This window comes from Hemiscyllium ocellatum, chromosome 3, assembly GCF_020745735.1.
Source record: "Hemiscyllium ocellatum isolate sHemOce1 chromosome 3, sHemOce1.pat.X.cur, whole genome shotgun sequence".
Lineage (NCBI taxonomy): Eukaryota > Metazoa > Chordata > Chondrichthyes > Orectolobiformes > Hemiscylliidae > Hemiscyllium > Hemiscyllium ocellatum.
In genome coordinates, this window is record NC_083403.1 from 4,241,326 (window position 1) to 4,268,395 (window position 27,070).

General features: G+C 52.1%; 14 non-coding genes and 3 pseudogenes across 14 annotated transcripts; all 17 read right to left on the reverse strand.

Annotated features, from left to right (window-relative positions):
• Positions 1–359: 359 nt before the first annotated feature.
• Positions 360–475, reverse strand: LOC132808865 (5S ribosomal RNA). Its single transcript, XR_009642165.1, has one exon. It is a non-coding gene; the product is annotated as a 5S ribosomal RNA (ribosomal RNA).
• A 1,531-nt stretch (positions 476–2,006) lies between these two features.
• Positions 2,007–2,125, reverse strand: LOC132808608 (5S ribosomal RNA). The gene has a single exon (XR_009642122.1). It is a non-coding gene; the product is annotated as a 5S ribosomal RNA (ribosomal RNA).
• Positions 2,126–3,656: 1,531 nt separating this feature from the next.
• Positions 3,657–3,775, reverse strand: LOC132808328 (5S ribosomal RNA). The gene has a single exon (XR_009642060.1). It is a non-coding gene; the product is annotated as a 5S ribosomal RNA (ribosomal RNA).
• Positions 3,776–5,316: 1,541 nt separating this feature from the next.
• On the reverse strand, positions 5,317–5,435 carry LOC132808785 (5S ribosomal RNA). The gene has a single exon (XR_009642151.1). It is a non-coding gene; the product is annotated as a 5S ribosomal RNA (ribosomal RNA).
• Positions 5,436–6,971: 1,536 nt separating this feature from the next.
• Positions 6,972–7,090, reverse strand: LOC132809911 (5S ribosomal RNA). Its single transcript, XR_009642631.1, has one exon. It is a non-coding gene; the product is annotated as a 5S ribosomal RNA (ribosomal RNA).
• Positions 7,091–8,622: 1,532 nt separating this feature from the next.
• LOC132808709 (5S ribosomal RNA) lies at positions 8,623–8,741 on the reverse strand. The gene has a single exon (XR_009642139.1). It is a non-coding gene; the product is annotated as a 5S ribosomal RNA (ribosomal RNA).
• A 1,532-nt stretch (positions 8,742–10,273) lies between these two features.
• Positions 10,274–10,383, reverse strand: LOC132808998 (5S ribosomal RNA; annotated as a pseudogene).
• A 1,529-nt stretch (positions 10,384–11,912) lies between these two features.
• On the reverse strand, positions 11,913–12,022 carry LOC132809009 (5S ribosomal RNA; annotated as a pseudogene).
• Positions 12,023–13,552: 1,530 nt separating this feature from the next.
• LOC132808518 (5S ribosomal RNA) lies at positions 13,553–13,671 on the reverse strand. The gene has a single exon (XR_009642096.1). It is a non-coding gene; the product is annotated as a 5S ribosomal RNA (ribosomal RNA).
• Positions 13,672–15,211: 1,540 nt separating this feature from the next.
• Positions 15,212–15,330, reverse strand: LOC132808657 (5S ribosomal RNA). The gene has a single exon (XR_009642131.1). It is a non-coding gene; the product is annotated as a 5S ribosomal RNA (ribosomal RNA).
• A 1,530-nt stretch (positions 15,331–16,860) lies between these two features.
• Positions 16,861–16,979, reverse strand: LOC132808267 (5S ribosomal RNA). Its single transcript, XR_009642054.1, has one exon. It is a non-coding gene; the product is annotated as a 5S ribosomal RNA (ribosomal RNA).
• Positions 16,980–18,516: 1,537 nt separating this feature from the next.
• LOC132808470 (5S ribosomal RNA) lies at positions 18,517–18,635 on the reverse strand. Its single transcript, XR_009642086.1, has one exon. It is a non-coding gene; the product is annotated as a 5S ribosomal RNA (ribosomal RNA).
• A 1,537-nt stretch (positions 18,636–20,172) lies between these two features.
• On the reverse strand, positions 20,173–20,281 carry LOC132808903 (5S ribosomal RNA; annotated as a pseudogene).
• Positions 20,282–21,816: 1,535 nt separating this feature from the next.
• Positions 21,817–21,935, reverse strand: LOC132808289 (5S ribosomal RNA). Its single transcript, XR_009642056.1, has one exon. It is a non-coding gene; the product is annotated as a 5S ribosomal RNA (ribosomal RNA).
• A 1,529-nt stretch (positions 21,936–23,464) lies between these two features.
• LOC132808796 (5S ribosomal RNA) lies at positions 23,465–23,583 on the reverse strand. Its single transcript, XR_009642153.1, has one exon. It is a non-coding gene; the product is annotated as a 5S ribosomal RNA (ribosomal RNA).
• A 1,535-nt stretch (positions 23,584–25,118) lies between these two features.
• Positions 25,119–25,237, reverse strand: LOC132809068 (5S ribosomal RNA). The gene has a single exon (XR_009642185.1). It is a non-coding gene; the product is annotated as a 5S ribosomal RNA (ribosomal RNA).
• A 1,541-nt stretch (positions 25,238–26,778) lies between these two features.
• LOC132808541 (5S ribosomal RNA) lies at positions 26,779–26,897 on the reverse strand. The gene has a single exon (XR_009642112.1). It is a non-coding gene; the product is annotated as a 5S ribosomal RNA (ribosomal RNA).
• Positions 26,898–27,070: the final 173 nt, after the last annotated feature.

The following is a 27,070-nucleotide window of genomic DNA, read 5'->3' on the forward strand; positions in this document are numbered from 1 at the left end:
AGGATAGTGGAATCAAGGTTACGGAGATAAGGCAGAACAGGATACTGATTAAGGATGACAGCCATGATCATATTGAATATGTGCAGGCTCGAAAGGCAGAATGGCCAACTCCTGCACCTATTGTCCTCCTTTCCTGACTGCCACCCTCAGACAGCGTGCAGCCCCAATCCCTTTCTTTCCGTCTTTCTCGCTGATTTCGGCAGCGCTCCCCTCTCCTCCCCCCCTGTCTGGTGCCTGCAGGCGACTGATGGCCGGCACAGCAGCAGCAGCAGCAGCAGCAAAAATAACCTGCCGCCGCTCCATTGCGTGGCACAACACAAGTGCAGAGGGTGACTTGAGCAGCCCCTGCTGGCGGAAAAAGCCTACTGCACCTGGTATTCCCAGGCGGTCTCCCATCCAAGTACTAACCAGCCTGAGTCTGCTTAGCTTCCGAGATCAGACGAGATCGGGCTTTCAGACTAGTATGGCCGTAGGCACCGGCCCCTTCCTTTTCTCCCTACTTCAAGGCGTGCTGGCCAGCCACATTTTCTTTGCTGCTCTTTCTCTTTATCCCCTTTGTTTTTTTTTCTCTTTTCTCTTTGCTCTTCCTCCTCTGTGCGTGCTTCCCTCCCTCCGTCCCTCCAGCTGCCTTTCAGCCAGCCCTTGCCCACCAGGCTCCTGTAGTCTCCCACATCCCCACGCAGGCCAACTGCAAGCCCTCCCCCTGCTTCATAAGGCTGCAGCCTGCATTCTCTCATCCTTCCGCACTCCTCCACGCCTCCCTTTCCCAATGGCAGGCAGTGGCCAGGGGGTACCGCAGGGATCACTACTGGCACCGCAGCTTTTTACCATATATCTTAACCATCTACAAGATGCTATTAGCCATAACATTAGCAAATTTGCTGATGATACTAAGCTGGCTGGCAGGGTGAAATGTCATCAGGATGTTAGCAGATTACAGGGTGACCTGGACAAGTTAGGTGAGTGGCCAGATGCAATTTAATGTGGATAAATCAATGGTTACCCACTTTGGTGGAAGGCAGATTACTACCTAAATGAATCAATTTAGGTCAAGGGGCAGGACAGAGAGATCTGGGGTTCCTGTACACCACTCAATGAAGGTAAGCATGCAGGTACAGCAGGTAGTGAAGAAGGCTAATAGCATGCTGGCCTTCATAACAAGAGGGATGGAGTATAGAAGCAAAGAGGTTCTTTTGCAGCTGTACAGGGCCCTGGTGAGACCACACCTGGAGTACTGTGTGCAGTTCTGCTCTCCAGATTTGATTCTGGCTATTGAGGGAATGCAGCGTAGGTTCACCAGGTCAATTCCTGGACTGGCGGGATTACCTTACACTGAAAGACTGGAGCGACTGGGCTTGTGTGTACCCTCGAGTTTAGAAGACTGAGAGGGGATCTGATTGAGACATTTCAGATCATCAAAGGATTGGACACTCTGGCGGCAGGAAACATGTTTCCGCTGCTGGGTGAGTGCCGAAACAGAGGACACTGCTTAAAAATACGGGGTAGACCATTTAGGACAGAGATGAGGAGAAACTTCTTCACCCAGAGAGTGGTGGCTGTGTGGAATGCTCTGCCCCAGAGGGCAGTGGAGGCCCAGTCTCTGGATTCATTTAAGAAAGAGTTGCATAGAGCTCTCAAGGATAGTGGAATCAAGGGTTACGGAGATAAGGCAGGAACAGGATACTGATTAAGGATGATCAGCCATGATCATATTGAATGGTGGTGCAGGCTCGAAAGGCAGAATGGCCAACTCCTGCACCTATTGTCCTCCTTTCCTGACTGCCACCCGCAGACAGCGTGCAGCCCCAATCCCTTTCTTTCCGTCTTTCTCGCTGATTTCGGCAGCGCTCCGCTCTCCTCCCCTCCCTGTCTGGTGCCTGCAGGCGACTGATGGCCGGCACAGCAGCAGCAGCAGCAGCAGCAGCAGCAAAAATAACCTGCCGCTCCATTGCGTGGCACAACACAAGTGCAGAGGGGTGACTTGAGCAGCCCCTGCTGGCGGAAAAAGCCTACTGCACCTGGTATTCCCAGGCGGTCTCCCATCCAAGTACTAACCAGGCCTGAGTCTGCTTAGCTTCCGAGATCAGACGAGATCGGGCGTTTTCAGACTAGTATGGCCGTAGGCACCGGCCCCTTCCTTTTCTCCCTACTTCAAGGCGTGCTGGCCAGCCACATTTTCTTTGCTGCTCTTTCTCTTTATCCCCTTTGTTTTTTTTTTCTCTTTTCTCTTTGCTCTTCCTCCTCTGTGCGTGCTTCCCTCCCTCCGTCCCTCCAGCTGCCTTTCAGCCGCCCTTGCCCACCAGGCTCCTGTAGTCTCCCACATCCCCACGCAGGCCAACTGCAAGCCCTCCCCCTGCTTCATAAGGCTGCAGCCTGCATTCTCTCATCCTTCCGCACTCCTCCACGCCTCCCTTTCCCAATGGCAGGCAGTGGCCAGGGGGGGTACCGCAGGGATCACTACTGGCACCGCAGCTTTTTACCATATATCTTAACCATCTACAAGATGCTATTAGCCATAACATTAGCAAATTTGCTGATGATACTAAGCTGGCTGGCAGGGTGAAATGTCATCAGGATGTTAGCAGATTACAGGGTGACCTGGACAAGTTAGGTGAGTGGCCAGATGCAATTTAATGTGGATAAATCAATGGTTACCCACTTTGGTGCAAGGCAGATTACTACCTAAATGGAATCAATTTAGGTCAAGGGGCAGGACAGAGAGATCTGGGGGTTCCTGTACACCACTCAATGAAGGTAAGCATGCAGGTACAGCAGGTAGTGAAGAAGGCTAATAGCATGCTGGCCTTCATAACAAGAGGGATGGAGTATAGAAGCAAAGAGGTTCTTTTGCAGCTGTACAGGGCCCTGGTGAGACCACACCTGGAGTACTGTGTGCAGTTCTGCTCTCCAGATTTGATTCTGGCTATTGAGGGAATGCAGCGTAGGTTCACCAGGTCAATTCCTGGACTGGCGGGATTACCTTACACTGAAAGACTGGAGCGACTGGGCTTGTGTGTACCCTCGAGTTTAGAAGACTGAGAGGGGATCTGATTGAGACATTTCAGATCATCAAAGGATTGGACACTCTGGCGGCAGGAAACATGTTTCCGCTGCTGGGTGAGTGCCGAAACAGAGGACACTGCTTAAAAATACGGGGTAGACCATTTAGGACAGAGATGAGGAGAAACTTCTTCACCCAGAGAGTGGTGGCTGTGTGGAATGCTCTGCCCCAGAGGGCAGTGGAGGCCCAGTCTCTGGATTCATTTAAGAAGAGTTGCATAGAGCTCTCAAGGATAGTGGAATCAAGGGTTACGGAGATAAGGCAGGAACAGGATACTGATTAAGGATGATCAGCCATGATCATATTGAATGGTGGTGCAGGCTCGAAAGGCAGAATGGCCAACTCCTGCACCTATTGTCCTCCTTTCCTGACTGCCACCCGCAGACAGCGTGCAGCCCCAATCCCTTTCTTTCCGTCTTTCTCGCTGATTTCGGCAGCGCTCCGCTCTCCTCCCCTCCCTGTCTGGTGCCTGCAGGCGACTGATGGCCGGCACAGCAGCAGCAGCAGCAGCAGCAGCAAAAATAACCTGCCGCTCCATTGCGTGGCACAACACAAGTGCAGAGGGGTGACTTGAGCAGCCCCTGCTGGCGGAAAAAGCCTACTGCACCTGGTATTCCCAGGCGGTCTCCCATCCAAGTACTAACCAGGCCTGAGTCTGCTTAGCTTCCGAGATCAGACGAGATCGGGCGCTTTCAGACTAGTATGGCCGTAGGCACCGGCCCCTTCCTTTTCTCCCTACTTCAAGGCGTGCTGGCCAGCCACATTTTCTTTGCTGCTCTTTCTCTTTATCCCCTTTGTTTTTTTTTTCTCTTTTCTCTTTGCTCTTCCTCCTCTGTGCGTGCTTCCCTCCCTCCGTCCCTCCAGCTGCCTTTCAGCCAGCCCTTGCCCACCAGGCTCCTGTAGTCTCCCACATCCCCACGCAGGCCAACTGCAAGCCCTCCCCCTGCTTCATAAGGCTGCAGCCTGCATTCTCTCATCCTTCCGCACTCCTCCACGCCTCCCTTTCCCAATGGCAGGCAGTGGCCAGGGGGGTACCGCAGGGATCACTACTGGCACCGCAGCTTTTTACCATATATCTTAACCATCTACAAGATGCTATTAGCCATAACATTAGCAAATTTGCTGATGATACTAAGCTGGCTGGCAGGGTGAAATGTCATCAGGATGTTAGCAGATTACAGGGTGACCTGGACAAGTTAGGTGAGTGGCCAGATGCAATTTAATGTGGATAAATCAATGGTTACCCACTTTGGTGGAAGGCAGATTACTACCTAAATGCAATCAATTTAGGTCAAGGGGCAGGACAGAGAGATCTGGGGGTTCCTGTACACCACTCAATGAAGGTAAGCATGCAGGTACAGCAGGTAGTGAAGAAGGCTAATAGCATGCTGGCCTTCATAACAAGAGGGATGGAGTATAGAAGCAAAGAGGTTCTTTTGCAGCTGTACAGGGCCCTGGTGAGACCACACCTGGAGTACTGTGTGCAGTTCTGCTCTCCAGATTTGATTCTGGCTATTGAGGGAATGCAGCGTAGGTTCACCAGGTCAATTCCTGGACTGGCGGGATTACCTTACACTGAAAGACTGGAGCGACTGGGCTTGTGTGTACCCTCGAGTTTAGAAGACTGAGAGGGGATCTGATTGAGACATTTCAGATCATCAAAGGATTGGACACTCTGGCGGCAGGAAACATGTTTCCGCTGCTGGGTGAGTGCCGAAACAGAGGACACTGCTTAAAAATACGGGGTAGACCATTTAGGACAGAGATGAGGAGAAACTTCTTCACCCAGAGAGTGGTGGCTGTGTGGAATGCTCTGCCCCAGAGGGCAGTGGAGGCCCAGTCTCTGGATTCATTTAAGAAAGAGTTGCATAGAGCTCTCAAGGATAGTGGAATCAAGGGTTACGGAGATAAGGCAGGAACAGGATACTGATTAAGGATGATCAGCCATGATCATATTGAATGGTGGTGCAGGCTCGAAAGGCAGAATGGCCAACTCCTGCACCTATTGTCCTCCTTTCCTGACTGCCACCCGCAGACAGCGTGCAGCCCCAATCCCTTTCTTTCCGTCTTTCTCGCTGATTTCGGCAGCGCTCCGCTCTCCTCCCCTCCCTGTCTGGTGCCTGCAGGCGACTGATGGCCGGCACAGCAGCAGCAGCAGCAGCAGCAGCAGCAGCAGCAAAAATAACCTGCCGCTCCATTGCGTGGCACAACACAAGTGCAGAGGGGTGACTTGAGCAGCCCCTGCTGGCGGAAAAAGCCTACTGTACCTGGTATTCCCAGGCTGTCTCCCATCCAAGTACTAACCAGGCCTGAGTCTGCTTAGCTTCCGAGATCAGACGAGATCGGGCGTTTTCAGACTAGTATGGCCGTAGGCACCAGCCCCTTCCTTTTCTCCCTACTTCAAGGCGTGCTGGCCAGCCACATTTTCTTTGCTGCTCTTTCTCTTTATCCCCTTTGTTTTTTTTTTCTCTTTTCTCTTTGCTCTTCCTCCTCTGTGCGTGCTTCCCTCCCTCCGTCCCTCCAGCTGCCTTTCAGCCAGCCCTTGCCCACCAGGCTCCTGTAGTCTCCCACATCCCCACGCAGGCCAACTGCAAGCCCTCCCCCTGCTTCATAAGGCTGCAGCCTGCATTCTCTCATCCTTCCGCACTCCTCCACGCCTCCCTTTCCCAATGGCAGGCAGTGGCCAGGGGGGTACCGCAGGGATCACTACTGGCACCGCAGCTTTTTACCATATATCTTAACCATCTACAAGATGCTATTAGCCATAACATTAGCAAATTTGCTGATGATACTAAGCTGGCTGGCAGGGTGAAATGTCATCAGGATGTTAGCAGATTACAGGGTGACCTGGACAAGTTAGGTGAGTGGCCAGATGCAATTTAATGTGGATAAATCAATGGTTACCCACTTTGGTGCAAGGCAGATTACTACCTAAATGGAATCAATTTAGGTCAAGGGGCAGGACAGAGAGATCTGGGGGTTCCTCTACACCACTCAATGAAGGTAAGCATGCAGGTACAGCAGGTAGTGAAGAAGGCTAATAGCATGCTGGCCTTCATAACAAGAGGGATGGAGTATAGAAGCAAAGAGGTTCTTTTGCAGCTGTACAGGGCCCTGGTGAGACCACACCTGGAGTACTGTGTGCAGTTCTGCTCTCCAGATTTGATTCTGGCTATTGAGGGAATGCAGCGTAGGTTCACCAGGTCAATTCCTGGACTGACGGGATTACCTTACACTGAAAGACTGGAGCGACTGGGCTTGTGTGTACCCTCGAGTTTAGAAGACTGAGAGGGGATCTGATTGAGACATTTCAGATCATCAAAGGATTGGACACTCTGGCGGCAGGAAACATGTTTCCGCTGCTGGGTGAGTGCCGAAACAGAGGACACTGCTTAAAAATACGGGGTAGACCATTTAGGACAGAGATGAGGAGAAACTTCTTCACCCAGAGAGTGGTGGCTGTGTGGAATGCTCTGCCCCAGAGGGCAGTGGAGGCCCAGTCTCTGGATTCATTTAAGAAAGAGTTGCATAGAGCTCTCAAGGATAGTGGAATCAAGGGTTACGGAGATAAGGCAGGAACAGGATACTGATTAAGGATGATCAGCCATGATCATATTGAATGGTGGTGCAGGCTCGAAAGGCAGAATGGCCAACTCCTGCACCTATTGTCCTCCTTTCCTGACTGCCACCCGCAGACAGCGTGCAGCCCCAATCCCTTTCTTTCCGTCTTTCTCGCTGATTTCGGCAGCGCTCCGCTCTCCTCCCCTCCCTGTCTGGTGCCTGCAGGCGACTGATGGCCGGCAGCAGCAGCAGCAGCAGCAGCAGCAGCAGCAAAAATAACCTGCCGCTCCATTGCGTGGCACAACACAAGTGCAGAGGGGTGACTTGAGCAGCCCCTGCTGGCGGAAAAAGCCTACTGCACCTGGTATTCCCAGGCGGTCTCCCATCCAAGTACTAACCAGGCCTGAGTCTGTTTAGCTTCCGAGATCAGACGAGATCGGGCGTTTTCAGACTAGTATGGCCGTAGGCACCGGCCCCTTCCTTTTCTCCCTACTTCAAGGCGTGCTGGCCAGCCACATTTTCTTTGCTGCTCTTTCTCTTTATCCCCTTTGTTTTTTTTTTCTCTTTTCTCTTTGCTCTTCCTCCTCTGTGCGTGCTTCCCTCCCTCCGTCCCTCCAGCTGCCTTTCAGCCAGCCCTTGCCCACCAGGCTCCTGTAGTCTCCCACATCCCCACGCAGGCCAACTGCAAGCCCTCCCCCTGCTTCATCAGGCTGCAGCCTGCATTCTCTCATCCTTCTGCACTCCTCCACGCCTCCCTTTCCCAATGGCAGGCAGTGGCCAGGGGGGTACCGCAGGGATCACTACTGGCACCGCAGCTTTTTACCATATATCTTAACCATCTACAAGATGCTATTAGCCATAACATTAGCAAATTTGCTGATGATACTAAGCTGGCTGGCAGGGTGAAATGTCATCAGGATGTTAGCAGATTACAGGGTGACCTGGACAAGTTAGGTGAGTGGCCAGATGCAATTTAATGTGGATAAATCAATGGTTACCCACTTTGGTGGAAGGCAGATTACTACCTAAATGCAATCAATTTAGGTCAAGGGGCAGGACAGAGAGATCTGGGGGTTCCTGTACACCACTCAATGAAGGTAAGCATGCAGGTACAGCAGGTAGTGAAGAAGGCTAATAGCATGCTGGCCTTCATAACAAGAGGGATGGAGTATAGAAGCAAAGAGGTTCTTTTGCAGCTGTACAGGGCCCTGGTGAGACCACACCTGGAGTACTGTGTGCAGTTCTGCTCTCCAGATTTGATTCTGGCTATTGAGGGAATGCAGCGTAGGTTCACCAGGTCAATTCCTGGACTGGCGGGATTACCTTACACTGAAAGACTGGAGCGACTGGGCTTGTGTGTACCCTCGAGTTTAGAAGACTGAGAGGGGATCTGATTGAGACATTTCAGATCATCAAAGGATTGGACACTCTGGCGGCAGGAAACATGTTTCCGCTGCTGGGTGAGTGCCGAAACAGAGGACACTGCTTAAAAATACGGGGTAGACCATTTAGGACAGAGATGAGGAGAAACTTCTTCACCCAGAGAGTGGTGGCTGTGTGGAATGCTCTGCCCCAGAGGGCAGTGGAGGCCCAGTCTCTGGATTCATTTAAGAAAGAGTTGCATAGAGCTCTCAAGGATACTGGAATCAAGGGTTACGGAGATAAGGCAGGAACAGGATACTGATTAAGGATGATCAGCCATGATCATATTGAATGGTGGTGCAGGCTCGAAAGGCAGAATGGCCAACTCCTGCACCTATTGTCCTCCTTTCCTGACTGCCACCCGCAGACAGCGTGCAGCCCCAATCCCTTTCTTTCCGTCTTTCTCGCTGATTTCGGCAGCGCTCCGCTCTCCTCCCCTCCCTGTCTGGTGCCTGCAGGCGACTGATGGCCGGCACAGCAGCAGCAGCAGCAGCAGCAGCAAAAATAACCTGCCGCTCCATTGCGTGGCACAACACAAGTGCAGAGGGGTGACTTGAGCAGCCCCTGCTGGCGGAAAAAGCCTACTGCACCTGGTATTCCCAGGCGGTCTCCCATCCAAGTACTAACCAGGCCTGAGTCTGCTTAGCTTCCGAGATCAGACGAGATCGGGCGTTTTCAGACTAGTATGGCCGTAGGCACCGGCCCCTTCCTTTTCTCCCTACTTCAAGGCGTGCTGGCCAGCCACATTTTCTTTGCTGCTCTTTCTCTTTATCCCCTTTGTTTTTTTTTTCTCTTTTCTCTTTGCTCTTCCTCCTCTGTGCGTGCTTCCCTCCCTCCGTCCCTCCAGCTGCCTTTCAGCCAGCCCTTGCCCACCAGGCTCCTGTAGTCTCCCACATCCCCACGCAGGCCAACTGCAAGCCCTCCCCCTGCTTCATCAGGCTGCAGCCTGCATTCTCTCATCCTTCCGCACTCCTCCACGCCTCCCTTTCCCAATGGCAGGCAGTGGCCAGGGGGGTACCGCAGGGATCACTACTGGCACCGCAGCTTTTTACCATATATCTTAACCATCTACAAGATGCTATTAGCCATAACATTAGCAAATTTGCTGATGATACTAAGCTGGCTGGCAGGGTGAAATGTCATCAGGATGTTAGCAGATTACAGGGTGACCTGGACAAGTTAGGTGAGTGGCCAGATGCAATTTAATGTGGATAAATCAATGGTTACCCACTTTGGTGGAAGGCAGATTACTACCTAAATGCAATCAATTTAGGTCAAGGGGCAGGACAGAGAGATCTGGGGGTTCCTGTACACCACTCAATGAAGGTAAGCATGCAGGTACAGCAGGTAGTGAAGAAGGCTAATAGCATGCTGGCCTTCATAACAAGAGGGATGGAGTATAGAAGCAAAGAGGTTCTTTTGCAGCTGTACAGGGCCCTGGTGAGACCACACCTGGAGTACTGTGTGCAGTTCTGCTCTCCAGATTTGATTCTGGCTATTGAGGGAATGCAGCGTAGGTTCACCAGGTCAATTCCTGGACTGGCGGGATTACCTTACACTGAAAGACTGGAGCGACTGGGCTTGTGTGTACCCTCGAGTTTAGAAGACTGAGAGGGGATCTGATTGAGACATTTCAGATCATCAAAGGATTGGACACTCTGGCGGCAGGAAACATGTTTCCGCTGCTGGGTGAGTGCCGAAACAGAGGACACTGCTTAAAAATACGGGGTAGACCATTTAGGACAGAGATGAGGAGAAACTTCTTCACCCAGAGAGTGGTGGCTGTGTGGAATGCTCTGCCCCAGAGGGCAGTGGAGGCCCAGTCTCTGGATTCATTTAAGAAAGAGTTGCATAGAGCTCTCAAGGATACTGGAATCAAGGGTTACGGAGATAAGGCAGGAACAGGATACTGATTAAGGATGATCAGCCATGATCATATTGAATGGTGGTGCAGGCTCGAAAGGCAGAATGGCCAACTCCTGCACCTATTGTCCTCCTTTCCTGACTGCCACCCGCAGACAGCGTGCAGCCCCAATCCCTTTCTTTCCGTCTTTCTCGCTGATTTCGGCAGCGCTCCGCTCTCCTCCCCTCCCTGTCTGGTGCCTGCAGGCGACTGATGGCCGGCACAGCAGCAGCAGCAGCAGCAGCAGCAAAAATAACCTGCCGCTCCATTGCGTGGCACAACACAAGTGCAGAGGGGTGACTTGAGCAGCCCCTGCTGGCGGAAAAAGCCTACTGCACCTGGTATTCCCAGGCGGTCTCCCATCCAAGTACTAACCAGGCCTGAGTCTGCTTAGCTTCCGAGATCAGGCGTTTTTCAGACTAGTATGGCCGTAGGCACCGGCCCCTTCCTTTTCTCCCTACTTCAAGGCGTGCTGGCCAGCCACATTTTCTTTGCTGCTCTTTCTCTTTATCCCCTTTGTTTTTTTTTTCTCTTTTCTCTTTGCTCTTCCTCCTCTGTGCGTGCTTCCCTCCCTCCGTCCCTCCAGCTGCCTTTCAGCCAGCCCTTGCCCACCAGGCTCCTGTAGTCTCCCACATCCCCACGCAGGCCAACTGCAAGCCCTCCCCCTGCTTCATCAGGCTGCAGCCTGCATTCTCTCATCCTTCCGCACTCCTCCACGCCTCCCTTTCCCAATGGCAGGCAGTGGCCAGGGGGGTACCGCAGGGATCACTACTGGCACCGCAGCTTTTTACCATATATCTTAACCATCTACAAGATGCTATTAGCCATAACATTAGCAAATTTGCTGATGATACTAAGCTGGCTGGCAGGGTGAAATGTCATCAGGATGTTAGCAGATTACAGGGTGACCTGGACAAGTTAGGTGAGTGGCCAGATGCAATTTAATGTGGATAAATCAATGGTTACCCACTTTGGTGGAAGGCAGATTACTACCTAAATGCAATCAATTTAGGTCAAGGGGCAGGACAGAGAGATCTGGGGGTTCCTGTACACCACTCAATGAAGGTAAGCATGCAGGTACAGCAGGTAGTGAAGAAGGCTAATAGCATGCTGGCCTTCATAACAAGAGGGATGGAGTATAGAAGCAAAGAGGTTCTTTTGCAGCTGTACAGGGCCCTGGTGAGACCACACCTGGAGTACTGTGTGCAGTTCTGCTCTCCAGATTTGATTCTGGCTATTGAGGGAATGCAGCGTAGGTTCACCAGGTCAATTCCTGGACTGGCGGGATTACCTTACACTGAAAGACTGGAGCGACTGGGCTTGTGTGTACCCTCGAGTTTAGAAGACTGAGAGGGGATCTGATTGAGACATTTCAGATCATCAAAGGATTGGACACTCTGGCGGCAGGAAACATGTTTCCGCTGCTGGGTGAGTGCCGAAACAGAGGACACTGCTTAAAAATACGGGGTAGACCATTTAGGACAGAGATGAGGAGAAACTTCTTCACCCAGAGAGTGGTGGCTGTGTGGAATGCTCTGCCCCAGAGGGCAGTGGAGGCCCAGTCTCTGGATTCATTTAAGAAAGAGTTGCATAGAGCTCTCAAGGATACTGGAATCAAGGGTTACGGAGATAAGGCAGGAACAGGATACTGATTAAGGATGATCAGCCATGATCATATTGAATGGTGGTGCAGGCTCGAAAGGCAGAATGGCCAACTCCTGCACCTATTGTCCTCCTTTCCTGACTGCCACCCGCAGACAGCGTGCAGCCCCAATCCCTTTCTTTCCGTCTTTCTCGCTGATTTCGGCAGCGCTCCGCTCTCCTCCCCTCCCTGTCTGGTGCCTGCAGGCGACTGATGGCCGGCACAGCAGCAGCAGCAGCAGCAGCAAAAATAACCTGCCGCTCCATTGCGTGGCACAACACAAGTGCAGAGGGGTGACTTGAGCAGCCCCTGCTGGCGGAAAAAGCCTACTGCACCTGGTATTCCCAGGCGGTCTCCCATCCAAGTACTAACCAGGCCTGAGTCTGCTTAGCTTCCGAGATCAGGCGTTTTTCAGACTAGTATGGCCGTAGGCACCTGCCCCTTCCTTTTCTCCCTACTTCAAGGCGTGCTGGCCAGCCACATTTTCTTTGCTGCTCTTTCTCTTTATCCCCTTTGTTTTTTTTTTTCTCTTTTCTCTTTGCTCTTCCTCCTCTGTGCGTGCTTCCCTCCCTCCGTCCCTCCAGCTGCCTTTCAGCCAGCCCTTGCCCACCAGGCTCCTGTAGTCTCCCACATCCCCACGCAGGCCAACTGCAAGCCCTCCCCCTGCTTCATCAGGCTGCAGCCTGCATTCTCTCATCCTTCCGCACTCCTCCACGCCTCCCTTTCCCAATGGCAGGCAGTGGCCAGGGGGGTACCGCAGGGATCACTACTGGCACCGCAGCTTTTTACCATATATCTTAACCATCTACAAGATGCTATTAGCCATAACATTAGCAAATTTGCTGATGATACTAAGCTGGCTGGCAGGGTGAAATGTCATCAGGATGTTAGCAGATTACAGGGTGACCTGGACAAGTTAGGTGAGTGGCCAGATGCAATTTAATGTGGATAAATCAATGGTTACCCACTTTGGTGGAAGGCAGATTACTACCTAAATGCAATCAATTTAGGTCAAGGGGCAGGACAGAGAGATCTGGGGGTTCCTGTACACCACTCAATGAAGGTAAGCATGCAGGTACAGCAGGTAGTGAAGAAGGCTAATAGCATGCTGGCCTTCATAACAAGAGGGATGGAGTATAGAAGCAAAGAGGTTCTTTTGCAGCTGTACAGGGCCCTGGTGAGACCACACCTGGAGTACTGTGTGCAGTTCTGCTCTCCAGATTTGATTCTGGCTATTGAGGGAATGCAGCGTAGGTTCACCAGGTCAATTCCTGGACTGGCGGGATTACCTTACACTGAAAGACTGGAGCGACTGGGCTTGTGTGTACCCTCGAGTTTAGAAGACTGAGAGGGGATCTGATTGAGACATTTCAGATCATCAAAGGATTGGACACTCTGGCGGCAGGAAACATGTTTCCGCTGCTGGGTGAGTGCCGAAACAGAGGACACTGCTTAAAAATACGGGGTAGACCATTTAGGACAGAGATGAGGAGAAACTTCTTCACCCAGAGAGTGGTGGCTGTGTGGAATGCTCTGCCCCAGAGGGCAGTGGAGGCCCAGTCTCTGGATTCATTTAAGAAAGAGTTGCATAGAGCTCTCAAGGATAGTGGAATCAAGGGTTACGGAGATAAGGCAGGAACAGGATACTGATTAAGGATGATCAGCCATGATCATATTGAATGGTGGTGCAGGCTCGAAAGGCAGAATGGCCAACTCCTGCACCTATTGTCCTCCTTTCCTGACTGCCACCCGCAGACAGCGTGCAGCCCCAATCCCTTTCTTTCCGTCTTTCTCGCTGATTTCGGCAGCGCTCCGCTCTCCTCCCCTCCCTGTCTGGTGCCTGCAGGCGACTGATGGCCGGCACAGCAGCAGCAGCAGCAGCAGCAAAAATAACCTGCCGCTCCATTGCGTGGCACAACACAAGTGCAGAGGGGTGACTTGAGCAGCCCCTGCTGGCGGAAAAAGCCTACTGCACCTGGTATTCCCAGGCGGTCTCCCATCCAAGTACTAACCAGGCCGGAGTCTGCTTAGCTTCCGAGATCAGACGAGATCGGGCGTTTTCAGACTAGTATGGCCGTAGGCACCGGCCCCTTCCTTTTCTCCCTACTTCAAGGCGTGCTGGCCAGCCACATTTTCTTTGCTGCTCTTTCTCTTTATCCCCTTTGTTTTTTTTTTCTCTTTTCTCTTTGCTCTTCCTCCTCTGTGCGTGCTTCCCTCCCTCCGTCCCTCCAGCTGCCTTTCAGCCAGCCCTTGCCCACCAGGCTCCTGTAGTCTCCCACATCCCCACGCAGGCCAACTGCAAGCCCTCCCCCTGCTTCATCAGGCTGCAGCCTGCATTCTCTCATCCTTCCGCACTCCTCCACGCCTCCCTTTCCCAATGGCAGGCAGTGGCCAGGGGGGTACCGCAGGGATCACTACTGGCACCGCAGCTTTTTACCATATATCTTAACCATCTACAAGATGCTATTAGCCATAACATTAGCAAATTTGCTGATGATACTAAGCTGGCTGGCAGGGTGAAATGTCATCAGGATGTTAGCAGATTACAGGGTGACCTGGACAAGTTAGGTGAGTGGCCAGATGCAATTTAATGTGGATAAATCAATGGTTACCCACTTTGGTGGAAGGCAGATTACTACCTAAATGCAATCAATTTAGGTCAAGGGCAGGACAGAGAGATCTGGGGGTTCCTCTACACCACTCAATGAAGGTAAGCATGCAGGTACAGCAGGTAGTGAAGAAGGCTAATAGCATGCTGGCCTTCATAACAAGAGGGATGGAGTATAGAAGCAAAGAGGTTCTTTTGCAGCTGTACAGGGCCCTGGTGAGACCACACCTGGAGTACTGTGTGCAGTTCTGCTCTCCAGATTTGATTCTGGCTATTGAGGGAATGCAGCGTAGGTTCACCAGGTCAATTCCTGGACTGGCGGGATTACCTTACACTGAAAGACTGGAGCGACTGGGCTTGTGTGTACCCTCGAGTTTAGAAGACTGAGAGGGGATCTGATTGAGACATTTCAGATCATCAAAGGATTGGACACTCTGGCGGCAGGAAACATGTTTCCGCTGCTGGGTGAGTGCCGAAACAGAGGACACTGCTTAAAAATACGGGGTAGACCATTTAGGACAGAGATGAGGAGAAACTTCTTCACCCAGAGAGTGGTGGCTGTGTGGAATGCTCTGCCCCAGAGGGCAGTGGAGGCCCAGTCTCTGGATTCATTTAAGAAAGAGTTGCATAGAGCTCTCAAGGATACTGGAATCAAGGGTTACGGAGATAAGGCAGGAACAGGATACTGATTAAGGATGATCAGCCATGATCATATTGAATGGTGGTGCAGGCTCGAAAGGCAGAATGGCCAACTCCTGCACCTATTGTCCTCCTTTCCTGACTGCCACCCGCAGACAGCGTGCAGCCCCAATCCCTTTCTTTCCGTCTTTCTCGCTGATTTCGGCAGCGCTCCGCTCTCCTCCCCTCCCTGTCTGGTGCCTGCAGGCGACTGATGGCCGGCACAGCAGCAGCAGCAGCAGCAGCAGCAGCAGCAGCAAAAATAACCTGCCGCTCCATTGCGTGGCACAACACAAGTGCAGAGGGGTGACTTGAGCAGCCCCTGCTGGCGGAAAAAGCCTACTGCACCTGGTATTCCCAGGCGGTCTCCCATCCCAGTACTAACCAGGCCTGAGTCTGCTTAGCTTCTGAGATCAGACGAGATCGGGCGTTTTCAGACTAGTATGGCCATAGGCACCGGCCCCTTCCTTTTCTCCCTACTTCAAGGCGTGCTGGCCAGCCACATTTTCTTTGCTGCTCTTTCTCTTTATCCCCTTTGTTTTTTTTTTCTCTTTTCTCTTTGCTCTTCCTCCTCTGTGCGTGCTTCCCTCCCTCCGTCCCTCCAGCTGCCTTTCAGCCAGCCCTTGCCCACCAGGCTCCTGTAGTCTCCCACATCCCCACGCAGGCCAACTGCAAGCCCTCCCCCTGCTTCATCAGGCTGCAGCCTGCATTCTCTCATCCTTCCGCACTCCTCCACGCCTCCCTTTCCCAATGGCAGGCAGTGGCCAGGGGGGGTACCGCAGGGATCACTACTGGCACCGCAGCTTTTTACCATATATCTTAACCATCTACAAGATGCTATTAGCCATAACATTAGCAAATTTGCTGATGATACTAAGCTGGCTGGCAGGGTGAAATGTCATCAGGATGTTAGCAGATTACAGGGTGACCTGGACAAGTTAGGTGAGTGGCCAGATGCAATTTAATGTGGATAAATCAATGGTTACCCACTTTGGTGGAAGGCAGATTACTACCTAAATGCAATCAATTTAGGTCAAGGGGCAGGACAGAGAGATCTGGGGGTTCCTGTACACCACTCAATGAAGGTAAGCATGCAGGTACAGCAGGTAGTGAAGAAGGCTAATAGCATGCTGGCCTTCATAACAAGAGGGATGGAGTATAGAAGCAAAGAGGTTCTTTTGCAGCTGTACAGGGCCCTGGTGAGACCACACCTGGAGTACTGTGTGCAGTTCTGCTCTCCAGATTTGATTCTGGCTATTGAGGGAATGCAGCGTATGTTCACCAGGTCAATTCCTGGACTGGCGGGATTACCTTACACTGAAAGACTGGAGCGACTGGGCTTGTGTGTACCCTCGAGTTTAGAAGACTGAGAGGGGATCTGATTGAGACATTTCAGATCATCAAAGGATTGGACACTCTGGCGGCAGGAAACATGTTTCCGCTGCTGGGTGAGTGCCGAAACAGAGGACACTGCTTAAAAATACGGGGTAGACCATTTAGGACAGAGATGAGGAGAAACTTCTTCACCCAGAGAGTGGTGGCTGTGTGGAATGCTCTGCCCCAGAGGGCAGTGGAGGCCCAGTCTCTGGATTCATTTAAGAAAGAGTTGCATAGAGCTCTCAAGGATAGTGGAATCAAGGGTTACGGAGATAAGGCAGGAACAGGATACTGATTAAGGATGATCAGCCATGATCATATTGAATGGTGGTGCAGGCTCGAAAGGCAGAATGGCCAACTCCTGCACCTATTGTCCTCCTTTCCTGACTGCCACCCGCAGACAGCGTGCAGCCCCAATCCCTTTCTTTCCGTCTTTCTCGCTGATTTCGGCAGCGCTCCGCTCTCCTCCCTTCCCTGTCTGGTGCCTGCAGGCGACTGATGGCCGGCACAGCAGCAGCAGCAGCAGCAGCAAAAATAACCTGCCGCTCCATTGCGTGGCACAACACAAGTGCAGAGGGGTGACTTGAGCAGCCCCTGCTGGCGGAAAAAGCCTACTGCACCTGGTATTCCCAGGCGGTCTCCCATCCAAGTACTAACCAGGCCTGAGTCTGCTTAGCTTCCGAGATCAGACGAGATCGGGTGTTTTCAGACTAGTATGGCCGTAGGCACTGGCCCCTTCCTTTTCTCCCTACTTCAAGGTGTGCTGGCCAGCCACATTTTCTTTGCTGCTCTTTCTCTTTATCCGCTTTGTTTTTTTTTTCTCTTTTCTCTTTGCTCTTCCTCCTCTGTGCGTGCTTCCCTCCCTCCGTCCCTCCAGCTGCCTTTCAGCCGGCCCTTGCCCACCAGGCTCCTGTAGTCTCCCACATCCCCACGCAGGCCAACTGCAAGCCCTCCCCCTGCTTCATAAGGCTGCAGCCTGCATTCTCTCATCCTTCCGCACTCCTCCACGCCTCCCTTTCCCAATGGCAGGCAGTGGCCAGGGGGGTACCGCAGGGATCACTACTGGCACCGCAGCTTTTTACCATATATCTTAACCATCTACAAGATGCTATTAGCCATAACATTAGCAAATTTGCTGATGATACTAAGCTGGCTGGCAGGGTGAAATGTCATCAGGATGTTAGCAGATTACAGGGTGACCTGGACAAGTTAGGTGAGTGGCCAGATGCAATTTAATGTGGATAAATCAATGGTTACCCACTTTGGTGCAAGGCAGATTACTACCTAAATGGAATCAATTTAGGTCAAGGGGCAGGACAGAGAGATCTGGGGGTTCCTGTACACCACTCAATGAAGGTAAGCATGCAGGTACAGCAGGTAGTGAAGAAGGCTAATAGCATGCTGGCCTTCATAACAAGAGGGATGGAGTATAGAAGCAAAGAGGTTCTTTTGCAGCTGTACAGGGCCCTGGTGAGACCACACCTGGAGTACCGTGTGCAGTTCTGCTCTCCAGATTTGATTCTGGCTATTGAGGGAATGCAGCGTAGGTTCACCAGGTCAATTCCTGGACTGGCGGGATTACCTTACACTGAAAGACTGGAGCGACTGGGCTTGTGTGTACCCTCGAGTTTAGAAGACTGAGAGGGGATCTGATTGAGACATTTCAGATCATCAAAGGATTGGACACTCTGGCGGCAGGAAACATGTTTCCGCTGCTGGGTGAGTGCCGAAACAGAGGACACTGCTTAAAAATACGGGGTAGACCATTTAGGACAGAGATGAGGAGAAACTTCTTCACCCAGAGAGTGGTGGCTGTGTGGAATGCTCTGCCCCAGAGGGCAGTGGAGGCCCAGTCTCTGGATTCATTTAAGAAAGAGTTGCATAGAGCTCTCAAGGATAGTGGAATCAAGGGTTACGGAGATAAGGCAGGAACAGGATACTGATTAAGGATGATCAGCCATGATCATATTGAATGGTGGTGCAGGCTCGAAAGGCAGAATGGCCAACTCCTGCACCTATTGTCCTCCTTTCCTGACTGCCACCCGCAGACAGCGTGCAGCCCCAATCCCTTTCTTTCCGTCTTTCTCGCTGATTTCGGCAGCGCTCCGCTCTCCTCCCCTCCCTGTCTGGTGCCTGCAGGCGACTGATGGCCGGCACAGCAGCAGCAGCAGCAGCAGCAGCAGCAGCAAAATAACCTGCCGCTCCATTGCGTGGCACAACACAAGTGCAGAGGGGTGACTTGAGCAGCCCCTGCTGGCGGAAAAAGCCTACTGCACCTGGTATTCCCAGGCGGTCTCCCATCCAAGTACTAACCAGGCCGGAGTCTGCTTAGCTTCCGAGATCAGACGAGATCGGGCGCTTTCAGACTAGTATGGCCGTAGGCACCGGCCCCTTCCTTTTCTCCCTACTTCAAGGCGTGCTGGCCAGCCACATTTTCTTTGCTGCTCTTTCTCTTTATCCCCTTTGTTTTTTTTTTCTCTTTTCTCTTTGCTCTTCCTCCTCTGTGCGTGCTTCCCTCCCTCCGTCCCTCCAGCTGCCTTTCAGCCAGCCCTTGCCCACCAGGCTCCTGTAGTCTCCCACATCCCCACGCAGGCCAACTGCAAGCCCTCCCCCTGCTTCATCAGGCTGCAGCCTGCATTCTCTCATCCTTCCGCACTCCTCCACGCCTCCCTTTCCAATGGCAGGCAGTGGCCAGGGGGGTACCGCAGGGATCACTACTGGCACCGCAGCTTTTTACCATATATCTTAACCATCTACAAGATGCTATTAGCCATAACATTAGCAAATTTGCTGATGATACTAAGCTGGCTGGCAGGGTGAAATGTCATCAGGATGTTAGCAGATTACAGGGTGACCTGGACAAGTTAGGTGAGTGGCCAGATGCAATTTAATGTGGATAAATCAATGGTTACCCACTTTGGTGGAAGGCAGATTACTACCTAAATGCAATCAATTTAGGTCAAGGGGCAGGACAGAGAGATCTGGGGGTTCCTGTACACCACTCAATGAAGGTAAGCATGCAGGTACAGCAGGTAGTGAAGAAGGCTAATAGCATGCTGGCCTTCATAACAAGAGGGATGGAGTATAGAAGCAAAGAGGTTCTTTTGCAGCTGTACAGGGCCCTGGTGAGACCACACCTGGAGTACTGTGTGCAGTTCTGCTCTCCAGATTTGATTCTGGCTATTGAGGGAATGCAGCGTAGGTTCACCAGGTCAATTCCTGGACTGGCGGGATTACCTTACACTGAAAGACTGGAGCGACTGGGCTTGTGTGTACCCTCGAGTTTAGAAGACTGAGAGGGGATCTGATTGAGACATTTCAGATCATCAAAGGATTGGACACTCTGGCGGCAGGAAACATGTTTCCGCTGCTGGGTGAGTGCCGAAACAGAGGACACTGCTTAAAAATACGGGGTAGACCATTTAGGACAGAGATGAGGAGAAACTTCTTCACCCAGAGAGTGGTGGCTGTGTGGAATGCTCTGCCCCAGAGGGCAGTGGAGGCCCAGTCTCTGGATTCATTTAAGAAAGAGTTGCATAGAGCTCTCAAGGATACTGGAATCAAGGGTTACGGAGATAAGGCAGGAACAGGATACTGATTAAGGATGATCAGCCATGATCATATTGAATGGTGGTGCAGGCTCGAAAGGCAGAATGGCCAACTCCTGCACCTATTGTCCTCCTTTCCTGACTGCCACCCGCAGACAGCGTGCAGCCCCAATCCCTTTCTTTCCGTCTTTCTCGCTGATTTCGGCAGCGCTCCGCTCTCCTCCCTTCCCTGTCTGGTGCCTGCAGGCGACTGATGGCCGGCACAGCAGCAGCAGCAGCAGCAGCAGCAGCAGCAAAAATAACCTGCCGCTCCATTGCGTGGCACAACACAAGTGCAGAGGGGTGACTTGAGCAGCCCCTGCTGGCGGAAAAAGCCTACTGCACCTGGTATTCCCAGGCGGTCTCCCATCCAAGTACTAACCAGGCCTGAGTCTGCTTAGCTTCCGAGATCAGGTGTTTTCAGACTAGTATGGCCGTAGGCACTGGCCCCTTCCTTTTCTCCCTACTTCAAGGCGTGCTGGCCAGCCACATTTTCTTTGCTGCTCTTTCTCTTTATCCGCTTTGTTTTTTTTTTCTCTTTTCTCTTTGCTCTTCCTCCTCTGTGCGTGCTTCCCTCCCTCCGTCCCTCCAGCTGCCTTTCAGCCGGCCCTTGCCCACCAGGCTCCTGTAGTCTCCCACATCCCCACGCAGGCCAACTGCAAGCCCTCCCCCTGCTTCATAAGGCTGCAGCCTGCATTCTCTCATCCTTCCGCACTCCTCCACGCCTCCCTTTCCCAATGGCAGGCAGTGGCCAGGGGGGTACCGCAGGGATCACTACTGGCACCGCAGCTTTTTACCATATATCTTAACCATCTACAAGATGCTATTAGCCATAACATTAGCAAATTTGCTGATGATACTAAGCTGGCTGGCAGGGTGAAATGTCATCAGGATGTTAGCAGATTACAGGGTGACCTGGACAAGTTAGGTGAGTGGCCAGATGCAATTTAATGTGGATAAATCAATGGTTACCCACTTTGGTGGAAGGCAGATTACTACCTAAATGGAATCAATTTAGGTCAAGGGGCAGGACAGAGAGATCTGGGGGTTCCTGTACACCACTCAATGAAGGTAAGCATGCAGGTACAGCAGGTAGTGAAGAAGGCTAATAGCATGCTGGCCTTCATAACAAGAGGGATGGAGTATAGAAGCAAAGAGGTTCTTTTGCAGCTGTACAGGGCCCTGGTGAGACCACACCTGGAGTACCGTGTGCAGTTCTGCTCTCCAGATTTGATTCTGGCTATTGAGGGAATGCAGCGTAGGTTCACCAGGTCAATTCCTGGACTGGCGGGATTACCTTACACTGAAAGACTGGAGCGACTGGGCTTGTGTGTACCCTCGAGTTTAGAAGACTGAGAGGGGATCTGATTGAGACATTTCAGATCATCAAAGGATTGGACACTCTGGCGGCAGGAAACATGTTTCCGCTGCTGGGTGAGTGCCGAAACAGAGGACACTGCTTAAAAATACGGGGTAGACCATTTAGGACAGAGATGAGGAGAAACTTCTTCACCCAGAGAGTGGTGGCTGTGTGGAATGCTCTGCCCCAGAGGGCAGTGGAGGCCCAGTCTCTGGATTCATTTAAGAAAGAGTTGCATAGAGCTCTCAAGGATAGTGGAATCAAGGGTTACGGAGATAAGGCAGGAACAGGATACTGATTAAGGATGATCAGCCATGATCATATTGAATGGTGGTGCAGGCTCGAAAGGCAGAATGGCCAACTCCTGCACCTATTGTCCTCCTTTCCTGACTGCCACCCGCAGACAGCGTGCAGCCCCAATCCCTTTCTTTCCGTCTTTCTCGCTGATTTCGGCAGCGCTCCGCTCTCCTCCCCTCCCTGTCTGGTGCCTGCAGGCGACTGATGGCCGGCACAGCAGCAGCAGCAGCAGCAGCAGCAGCAAAAATAACCTGCCGCTCCATTGCGTGGCACAACACAAGTGCAGAGGGGTGACTTGAGCAGCCCCTGCTGGCGGAAAAAGCCTACTGCACCTGGTATTCCCAGGCGGTCTCCCATTCAAGTACTAACCAGGCCTGAGTCTGCTTAGCTTCCGAGATCAGACGAGATCGGGCGTTTTCAGACTAGTATGGCCGTAGGCACCGGCCCCTTCCTTTTCTCCCTACTTCAAGGCGTGTTGGCCAGCCACATTTTCTTTGCTGCTCTTTCTCTTTATCCCCTTTGTTTTTTTTTTCTCTTTTCTCTTTGCTCTTCCTCCTCTGTGCGTGCTTCCCTCCCTCCGTCCCTCCAGCTGCCTTTCAGCCAGCCCTTGCCCACCAGGCTCCTGTAGTCTCCCACATCCCCACGCAGGCCAACTGCAAGCCCTCCCCCTGCTTCATAAGGCTGCAGCCTGCATTCTCTCATCCTTCCGCACTCCTCCACGCCTCCCTTTCCCAATGGCAGGCAGTGGCCAGGGGGGTACCGCAGGGATCACTACTGGCACCGCAGCTTTTTACCATATATTTTAACCATCTACAAGATGCTATTAGCCATAACATTAGCAAATTTGCTGATGATACTAAGCTGGCTGGCAGGGTGAAATGTCATCAGGATGTTAGCAGATTACAGGGTGACCTGGACAAGTTAGGTGAGTGGCCAGATGCAATTTAATGTGGATAAATCAATGGTTACCCACTTTGGTGGAAGGCAGATTACTACCTAAATGCAATCAATTTAGGTCAAGGGGCAGGACAGAGAGATCTGGGGGTTCCTGTACACCACTCAATGAAGGTAAGCATGCAGGTACAGCAGGTAGTGAAGAAGGCTAATAGCATGCTGGCCTTCATAACAAGAGGGATGGAGTATAGAAGCAAAGAGGTTCTTTTGCAGCTGTACAGGGCCCTGGTGAGACCACACCTGGAGTACTGTGTGCAGTTCTGCTCTCCAGATTTGATTCTGGCTATTGAGGGAATGCAGCGTAGGTTCACCAGGTCAATTCCTGGACTGGCGGGATTACCTTACACTGAAAGACTGGAGCGACTGGGCTTGTGTGTACCCTCGAGTTTAGAAGACTGAGAGGGGATCTGATTGAGACATTTCAGATCATCAAAGGATTGGACACTCTGGCGGCAGGAAACATGTTTCCGCTGCTGGGTGAGTGCCGAAACAGAGGACACTGCTTAAAAATACGGGGTAGACCATTTAGGACAGAGATGAGGAGAAACTTCTTCACCCAGAGAGTGGTGGCTGTGTGGAATGCTCTGCCCCAGAGGGCAGTGGAGGCCCAGTCTCTGGATTCATTTAAGAAAGAGTTGCATAGAGCTCTCAAGGATACTGGAATCAAGGGTTACGGAGATAAGGCAGGAACAGGATACTGATTAAGGATGATCAGCCATGATCATATTGAATGGTGGTGCAGGCTCGAAAGGCAGAATGGCCAACTCCTGCACCTATTGTCCTCCTTTCCTGACTGCCACCCGCAGACAGCGTGCAGCCCCAATCCCTTTCTTTCCGTCTTTCTCGCTGATTTCGGCAGCGCTCCGCTCTCCTCCCCTCCCTGTCTGGTGCCTGCAGGCGACTGATGGCCGGCACAGCAGCAGCAGCAGCAGCAGCAAAAATAACCTGCCGCTCCATTGCGTGGCACAACACAAGTGCAGAGGGGTGACTTGAGCAGCCCCTGCTGGCGGAAAAAGCCTACTGCACCTGGTATTCCCAGGCGGTCTCCCATCCAAGTACTAACCAGGCCTGAGTCTGCTTAGCTTCCGAGATCAGACGAGATCGGGCGTTTTCAGACTAGTATGGCCGTAGGCACCGGCCCCTTCCTTTTCTCCCTACTTCAAGGCGTGCTGGCCAGCCACATTTTCTTTGCTGCTCTTTCTCTTTATCCCCTTTGTTTTTTTTTTCTCTTTTCTCTTTGCTCTTCCTCCTCTGTGCGTGCTTCCCTCCCTCCGTCCCTCCAGCTGCCTTTCAGCCGGCCCTTGCCCACCAGGCTCCTGTAGTCTCCCACATCCCCACGCAGGCCAACTGCAAGCCCTCCCCCTGCTTCACAAGGCTGCAGCCTGCATTCTCTCATCCTTCCGCACTCCTCCACGCCTCCCTTTCCCAATGGCAGGCAGTGGCCAGGGGGGTACCGCAGGGATCACTACTGGGACCGCAGCTTTTTACCATATATCTTAACCATCTACAAGATGCTATTAGCCATAACATTAGCAAATTTGCTGATGATACTAAGCTGGCTGGCAGGGTGAAATGTCATCAGGATGTTAGCAGATTACAGGGTGACCTGGACAAGTTAGGTGAGTGTCCAGATGCAATTTAATGTGGATAAATCAATGGTTACCCACTTTGGTGGAAGGCAGATTACTACCTAAATGGAATCAATTTAGGTCAAGGGGCAGGACAGAGAGATCTGGGGGTTCCTGTACACCACTCAATGAAGGTAAGCTTGCAGGTACAGCAGGTAGTGAAGAAGGCTAATAGCATGCTGGCCTTCATAACAAGAGGGATGGAGTATAGAAGCAAAGAGGTTCTTTTGCAGCTGTACAGGGCCCTGGTGAGACCACACCTGGAGTACCGTGTGCAGTTCTGCTCTCCAGATTTGATTCTGGCTATTGAGGGAATGCAGCGTAGGTTCACCAGGTCAATTCCTGGACTGGCGGGATTACCTTACACTGAAAGACTGGAGCGACTGGGCTTGTGTGTACCCTCGAGTTTAGAAGACTGAGAGGGGATCTGATTGAGACATTTCAGATCATCAAAGGATTGGACACTCTGGCGGCAGGAAACATGTTTCCGCTGCTGGGTGAGTGCCGAAACAGAGGACACTGCTTAAAAATACGGGGTAGACCATTTAGGACAGAGATGAGGAGAAACTTCTTCACCCAGAGAGTGGTGGCTGTGTGGAATGCTCTGCCCCAGAGGGCAGTGGAGGCCCAGTCTCTGGATTCATTTAAGAAAGAGTTGCATAGAGCTCTCAAGGATAGTGGAATCAAGGGTTACGGAGATAAGGCAGGAACAGGATACTGATTAAGGATGATCAGCCATGATCATATTGAATGGTGGTGCAGGCTCGAAAGGCAGAATGGCCAACTCCTGCACCTATTGTCCTCCTTTCCTGACTGCCACCCGCAGACAGCGTGCAGCCCCAATCCCTTTCTTTCCGTCTTTCTCGCTGATTTCGGCAGCGCTCCGCTCTCCTCCCCTCCCTGTCTGGTGCCTGCAGGCGACTGATGGCCGGCACAGCAGCAGCAGCAGCAGCAGCAGCAGCAAAAATAACCTGCCGCTCCATTGCGTGGCACAACACAAGTGCAGAGGGGTGACTTGAGCAGCCCCTGCTGGCGGAAAAAGCCTACTGCACCTGGTATTCCCAGGCGGTCTCCCATCCAAGTACTAACCAGGCCTGAGTCTGCTTAACTTCCGAGATCAGACGAGATCGGGCGTTTTCAGACTAGTATGGCCGTAGGCACCGGCCCCTTCCTTTTCTCCCTACTTCAAGGCGTGCTGGCCAGCCACATTTTCTTTGCTGCTCTTTCTCTTTATCCCCTTTGTTTTTTTTTTCTCTTTTCTCTTTGCTCTTCCTCCTCTGTGCGTGCTTCCCTCCCTCCGTCCCTCCAGCTGCCTTTCAGCCGGCCCTTGCCCACCAGGCTCCTGTAGTCTCCCACATCCCCACGCAGGCCAACTGCAAGCCCTCCCCCTGCTTCATAAGGCTGCAGCCTGCATTCTCTCATCCTTCCGCACTCCTCCACGCCTCCCTTTCCCAATGGCAGGCAGTGGCCAGGGGGGTACCGCAGGGATCACTACTGGCACCGCAGCTTTTTACCATATATCTTAACCATCTACAAGATGCTATTAGCCATAACATTAGCAAATTTGCTGATGATACTAAGCTGGCTGGCAGGGTGAAATGTCATCAGGATGTTAGCAGATTACAGGGTGACCTGGACAAGTTAGGTGAGTGGCCAGATGCAATTTAATGTGGATAAATCAATGGTTACCCACTTTGGTGGAAGGCAGATTACTACCTAAATGCAATCAATTTAGGTCAAGGGGCAGGACAGAGAGATCTGGGGGTTCCTGTACACCACTCAATGAAGGTAAGCATGCCGGTACAGCAGGTAGTGAAGAAGGCTAATAGCATGCTGGCCTTCATAACAAGAGGGATGGAGTATAGAAGCAAAGAGGTTCTTTTGCAGCTGTACAGGGCCCTGGTGAGACCACACCTGGAGTACTGTGTGCAGTTCTGCTCTCCAGATTTGATTCTGGCTATTGAGGGAATGCAGCGTAGGTTCACCAGGTCAATTCCTGGACTGGCGGGATTACCTTACACTGAAAGACTGGAGCGACTGGGCTTGTGTGTACCCTCGAGTTTAGAAGACTGAGAGGGGATCTGATTGAGACATTTCAGATCATCAAAGGATTGGACACTCTGGCGGCAGGAAACATGTTTCCGCTGCTGGGTGAGTGCCGAAACAGAGGACACTGCTTAAAAATACGGGGTAGACCATTTAGGACAGAGATGAGGAGAAACTTCTTCACCCAGAGAGTGGTGGCTGTGTGGAATGCTCTGCCCCAGAGGGCAGTGGAGGCCCAGTCTCTGGATTCATTTAAGAAAGAGTTGCATAGAGCTCTCAAGGATACTGGAATCAAGGGTTACGGAGATAAGGCAGGAACAGGATACTGATTAAGGATGATCAGCCATGATCATATTGAATGGTGGTGCAGGCTCGAAAGGCAGAATGGCCAACTCCTGCACCTATTGTCCTCCTTTCCTGACTGCCACCCGCAGACAGCGTGCAGCCCCAATCCCTTTCTTTCCATCTTTCTCGCTGATTTCGGCAGCGCTCCGCTCTCCTCCCCTCCCTGTCTGGTGCCTGCAGGCGACTGATGGCCGGCACAGCAGCAGCAGCAGCAGCAGCAGCAGCAGCAGCAAAAATAACCTGCCGCTCCATTGCGTGGCACAACACAAGTGCAGAGGGGTGACTTGAGCAGCCCCTGCTGGCGGAAAAAGCCTACTGCACCTGGTATTCCCAGGCGGTCTCCCATCCAAGTACTAACCAGGCCTGAGTCTGCTTAGTTTCCGAGATCAGACGAGATCGGGCGTTTTCAGACTAGTATGGCCGTAGGCACCGGCCCCTTCCTTTTCTCCCTACTTCAAGGCGTGCTGGCCAATCACATTTTCTTTGCTGCTCTTTCTCTTTATCCCCTTTGTTTTTTTTTTCTCTTTTCTCTTTGCTCTTCCTCCTCTGTGCGTGCTTCCCTCCCTCCGTCCCTCCAGCTGCCTTTCAGCCAGCCCTTGCC